The 6,161-nt window shown below is 39.4% G+C and overlaps 1 long non-coding RNA gene across 1 annotated transcript in view; it reads right to left on the bottom strand.

Moving 5' to 3' along the window:
• Positions 1–3,166: 3,166 nt before the first annotated feature.
• The window catches only part of LOC147756198 (uncharacterized), a 5,093-nt gene continuing 2,098 nt past the window's right edge, over positions 3,167–6,161 (bottom strand). The window contains exon 3 of the long non-coding RNA XR_015326342.1: positions 3,167–3,673. This is a non-coding gene — a long non-coding RNA (uncharacterized LOC147756198). The remainder of the gene's footprint in view (positions 3,674–6,161) is intronic.

Genomic DNA, 6,161 nt, shown 5'->3' with positions numbered 1-6,161 from the left:
GAAGCTACAAGAGCTTCACGTTTGCATAGCTATGTAAATACAGGTTGCGCACAAATTTGTGCAGTAACGAGGCGGCTCGTTAAAATAGGTAATTTCTATTTTGCCAAAAGTACGACGATATTTATATTCCAACGAGAAGAGGTATTTTATATATATATATATATATATATGAAAAGTGTCTTGCATTTAAATAGAATTCTGTAAATTTCCTACCTTCCAGTGACTTGATAGCGATTTGTGCGGTATTTCCTCACTCTATGAATATTTCGTTAGGGGCTTCCTAACAAAATTAATATTTACAGAAGTGAAGATACTACCTATAGAAATTAGTCAAATGAAAAATTAAATGAGTACTCACGTAGACATTGGGAGCAGATATATATATTATTAGCAGTCGGTATGTGTCATTTCGTGCCTGGTCAAATAACTGATATAACTATCTTTAATTTTACCCAGTAAAATAACCAGCAATAAAAACTTCATTGGCGAAATTCATTGCCCTTCTTAAAACAGCTTCCGGTGAACACTGCTCACTCAAATTGTGTATTTGAAAACATTGATTCAAGAGCGACAATGCTTCCAACTGTCCAAGGCTCTTGGGCCCTGTGAATAGGCGGTCAATAGGGACAGAGTCAACATAGAGGAAACTTTAACTATCGTTTACCTCAAACTATTTATTCATAGGCGAAGAATCTGGCAAGGTGCTTAATATTATTTATCTGCATGAGTCTGCTTGGAGAACATTATTTGTTGTACAGAGGATGCACCGGCATAACCAACGTTCCGGATTGAAGCTATTTTACAAAACGGCTAGTAGAATTTATTTTAAGTGCTACTATTCTGCATCTCTGCTCGTTGGGCTCGCGCCGACGGTAATCCACTCTACTACCTGAAATGAGGCGACACTCATTTCCCCTAGATCGTTTTGCGCTGAAAACCTCGGTACAGGAAACAACACAGGAATAGCTCAACAAAAGGTGATGGCTAATTCTAATTTGCGCTGCCAATACTCACCTCCATATTCCCCGGCTCCTCCACCTCCTCTGCTCGTTACCTACAACCAAGACCGCTAGAGCCCCTTCCTCCGCTGCTTCGACCTCCCACTCCGCCGTAAGCCCAACCTCTATAACCGCCTCCTCCATCTCTTATCCCGTCGCCTTCATAACCGCTGTAGATGGGCACAGCATAAACAGTAATGTATGACTTCTTTTTTTTCTTGGAAAACTTTTCCCCTTCTTCGCTTTTTTGATTCTCTTCGATTTGTTCGCACCGCCGCCTCTACTTCCGTCCCCATAGCCGCCCATTGCCCGGCTGTATCCGGGCATGCTGTAGCGATCGCATAGCCATAATTACTACCAGGCGGCAGCATCATTCCGCCGCTACCTCCTGAACCGCCATTACCGCCTGCGCCTTTGCCTCGGCCCCCATAGCCCCTAGAACCGCCTGCGCGTACACTTACGCTCCCATAGACGCCCATCCCTGAGCCGCTGTAGGTCTCTCCGTAGACTAGAGCGGCAAGGAAATAATTAAGAGCACATTTTTTATAAGGAAGCTTTTGTTGGCTTATTGCCATATCGATATTAAGAGATAGTTCATTTGACTGAAAAACATATAAGACGGGCATGTATAGCAAACATTAGTATATTCGATGATAGAAATGATGATTCGATGATAGTATTAATTAATCTTTTTTTTTCCAAAAAGATGGCTCCGAAGTCATCTATCTCAGACAATATGAGTCGCGTCGGACCGGCGTTGGCGTTATTCGAAAGCCAAGATCTGGTCGCAGCAGATCTGCAGCTAAAATTGTTGTAAATATATAGGGCGCCTAAAAGACGAGTGAAATTTGAGTAAAACTTTACTATATTTTACGATTTTATTACGACAATAGTAGAAACACCGGCCAGGCCCACAGGGAAATTTATGCTCTTCATGGCTGAGTGGTGGTGCGTTATCGCAAGAAACGCCTAAACATGGTACTGTTTTGCAAATTTCGATGCGAAAGACTATACTCGTAACGGTTGATCAAAAATGTTAATAGAACTTAAGCTAGTAAAACTTGAGCAAAATCTACACGTGAGTAGCCATGATACCGTCTAAGCGGGAACTGAACACCCATCATCAAGCAGACTTGAACCAGTCAAAGGAAACCGGCTCCAAAAAGAGAGCTCGATGTTTGGATAGTAACCAATTGACGCAGTGTTTCTATTTACGAAAGTTAACAAAAATGCAAAAAAAGTCAAGCAACTTCTAAGATGGTCGATCACACACATGTGCTGAGAAATATGTTGCACACGATAAGAATGCACAGGTACAAAAACATAATACAAACTGTGTACAGGTAATCTGTGACACATCCTAAACTGGTACGATATTGGTGTGTGTATTTGTGCAGTAAGCAAGGAATCGTGCTGGCGCCTGACAAAACAACTGATTCCAACCTCTGTTATAAACAAATAGCAAGATTGCAAGAAGTCATTGAAACAAATCTATTTGAATTAGTGATCAGAAAAAAACATTGTCTTCCGATCCTTATCCGGCAAAAATGGGAAAAAACTTAAATGCTAAAATTTAATGCGTCTCACCTATAGCTCAGGTCTTTTAACAGTAGACTACTACAATTTGTATCGGTTTTTACATAGCTACTTCAATGGTGTTAATTTAGTTTTGATGTAGGGACAGCAAAACCCCCAGTTTTCATCCAGGAACCAAGCCAGGAAGTTCTACAGTGATGGGATCATGGTGGCGTCTATTTAGTTCAGTAGTAACTCTATTATTTCTATAATTTAAAAAGTGATTATATAGATTTCGGTATAAAAGCAGTCAATACTTTTTCGACAACCAAATATACTTATATATCCAAAATCAATAAGTTACATTGTGTGCTTCATACCGATGGTTTTGTACTATGATGTTGACTCCTTTGATACAGATCTACTGTATAGTGGAGTATTACACATTTACTATTCATACTTGTTTTTATTTTCATAGTCGTCATCCTGCTTCTAATCAATCAGAACAACAATACAAGAAAAAAAAAATAATAAAAATGCTACATTAAACAATTGTCTAAACATTTTTAACAAAGTGATCAATGACTGAAAGGTTTAGGGCTTTCCTTCTTACCTACCTAGGTAACCTGAATGTGTTGTCTTACTTTTTTATCCTCTTTTTTAAGGAGCTTATCAAGTTCGGCCTTTATATCCACTTCAAGTGTGTCGTTGTCCGCAGCGATAAGACGGAATAACATAACGACAAGCAGTCGTAGTATTCTTATCAGTTCTTGCCGCGAAAAAAAATTGGTCACGATGCGTCTGCGGCAAAATCATACCTTTACCTAGCCAGTAGCCGCGTATATTGACGAGCCCGACTAACCGTACATGGTTTCAGACATTATTTTATTTTTGCGCGGATCTATCCATTTCAATCTAACGGATTTCCAAACATCCGCATAGTCAGATCTCGTTTCCTCCATAAACCTCAGACTATGAACCTATTGAACGAAGAAACATATTTGCCTAGCCAAGCTCAGGACCTGCGGCAGGTGACGAAGCCACAAAGGATTAACTTCATATTTACACTTCGTTTGCCGCCTAATTACAGTCGACCCGAGTTATTGGCTGTAACAAAGATCGGCTGGTTCTACGGTCGCTTAGGTCGCATAGTTTCGTACCTGTAACCAGCCAATAAATAATCAATTAAAATTAATAACCAGCCATCCTAGTTGGGGCATTAGTTTCACAAATTGACGAGCAGTTAAGGCTTTTTACTTTACAGGACGTCAGGTTCGCTAATTACACTTTTTCGTATATTCTCGTTCGTTTCCTTATCATAAGAGCAAAAGTTGAGGATGACCAAAGGTATCATAGAGAACTTTGTGCTATGGGGAAACTGATTTTTATCAAACCAGTTTGCTACTGTTAAATGGACTATAAACAGTAGTTATTCAGCTAAAGCACATAAAGAGACCTAGTACGCAGGTCTATAGTTAAAAAGATAGTATCGCACCGATCTTTTTTTGATGAATCTATGTGGCAACGCTCCCTTCCTTCTGCTACATTCAGACTGATCCAAGCCGCACAAAGGAAGAAAGCTCATTGCGAAACGTCGTATTGACTGACGAATTTCACGAAGCCCCACTTAAAACGGAACGTATTTTACATAAAGTCTACAGTAGTACTATCACAATTAGTTTGAGACAGATTCACCCTACGTCTTTTATTTGGTCGTTGATTAAAAGACACACTGAATAGATTGAAATTATCGAATGAGGCCAAAAAAGCAAAAAATGAAATTTTGACTTAGACAGTTTGCCTTTGTAACCAACATCACCTTCATACAGCTTGCGTGCTTATCTACATGGTATCATAACCTAGCTAATACCTACTATAAGCGAACTAGTAGTAAGTTGCAAAGAAAAAATATTCCTTCCTCTTTCATAAATAACTATGTTCATTAAAAGGTATAGAAATTTGGCCAATATTTACCCGTTTTGACACAAGCATCGACAATGTAAAGTATCAACAGTATATTTAAACAGTAGACTATCGTGACTACAATGTGAGCCAGCGGACAGATGTTTTTCTTAAAAGTTAATAAAAAAAAACGATTTTTTTTTTTTATATTTCGTTGTTCAAAGTCGTTGGTAGCAGCTATGCATTTGCTCAATGCATAGTAATTAATTTGGATCTTCTAAGTTTTTTGACTTTGTTACCTTGAAATTGTCTCATTCGAGTCTCAGAAATTCAGTCGACTCCTAGATACAAACCTTTTATCCTAAGCTTCCTCTATCCATTTTGCGTCTCGCATACAAAATGTTCACGAAGAAATATGGAAAGAACACACTCAGTGCGAAACAGATTTTTAAAAATGCTATTGATCTCAGATAACTAATTAGAGGATTACTGATTTGTTACAACAAAAGTTACCGAGTGATATTTTTTATAGAGTAGAAGGCGTTATATCGTTTCGTCGGTTCCCACAATTGCTTATGAATACTCGATGGTCAGAGTTTTACGTCCGGCGCATACCCGTCAAGTATTTTATCAGACGGCTAGCTCCCGGCACGAAACAAAGTACGTCTATAACCGGGTTTGTATCCACACACAGGGACCACTTATACCTATGATTCGCAGGCAACTACGTTACCCAGTAGGCTATCACAGGGACTACAGATACTGAGCGCTCATCATTTAGAAAGGGTTAGGTCACCGTATAATACGGCTTCAGTTACTCACAAGTAACAAGTTCGAATTACAGACGTAGTTGCACGCGACGACTACAGACGTCAGTACGTAACGCCATGATTCGAGTCAGCATCATCAGATTGTTCGAAGTTCTGACGCGGAAAGGGGAGAGGGCTTTCATGACAAGTAGGAAAACTGTCAACACGTCAACAATGTCAGAGGAACACGCGCGGAGGTTGTGTGGCTGAAATGTCTATTAAGACGTAAGATTTAGAAGTTGTCAGAAATGCTCTAGGCTAAAAATTGACCAGGGGCGGAATCCTCATGTAAGGTAATGTGAGGTATAGCACGTTTGCAGCACGTTTTATGGAACACCAGTCAGATGATCCCAAATAGACCGACCATTCAATAATCTCCAGCCGAAACGTTAAGCTATATGGGAGTTGTCATGGAGAAGGCTTGTATTTCAAGTTGAAGCCAACAGTTCAATAGCTGTACAGCTTATGCCACGAAACGGAATGAATCTTTGTGTTCATCTTGAAGTTCTGTCATATTGTTACCGTCAGCTTATGTATTGAATCGAGCTACCTAAATGGATCTATTGGAAACCGACTTCATGCCACCAAGCCTCCAGATCGGGTTGATGTAAGTACAGAAATGGTGGCACAGAGAGAAAGAGATGAGCGCTGTATACAAATGACGTGTCAAGTAGTGGCAGAATAATATAAGATAAATAGTTTATCGAGACGAGGGGGATACCTTATAGTGAAATTATAATTAGTACCTTCATAGGTAGCTAAAGATACACTTATCGTAATACTTGAAGAATCAAACTCAATGAAATAAATGCTACATTCTTTTACCTAATCTGATTTATCTCGGTCTGCGGACAGTATTTATAGGTGTCCCTGATTCATCCGTCTTGCTTCTAATCATCACCTATGTAGCGTGGGATTATATTTAAAACAAATATAT

The sequence above is a fragment of the Varroa destructor genome, unplaced genomic scaffold (assembly GCF_002443255.2).
Source record: "Varroa destructor unplaced genomic scaffold, Vdes_3.0 BEIS01000004.1, whole genome shotgun sequence".
Classification (NCBI taxonomy): domain Eukaryota; kingdom Metazoa; phylum Arthropoda; class Arachnida; order Mesostigmata; family Varroidae; genus Varroa; species Varroa destructor.
The sequence above is the reverse complement of the archived record's forward strand: the minus strand, read 5'-3'. Positions and strand labels throughout refer to the sequence as shown.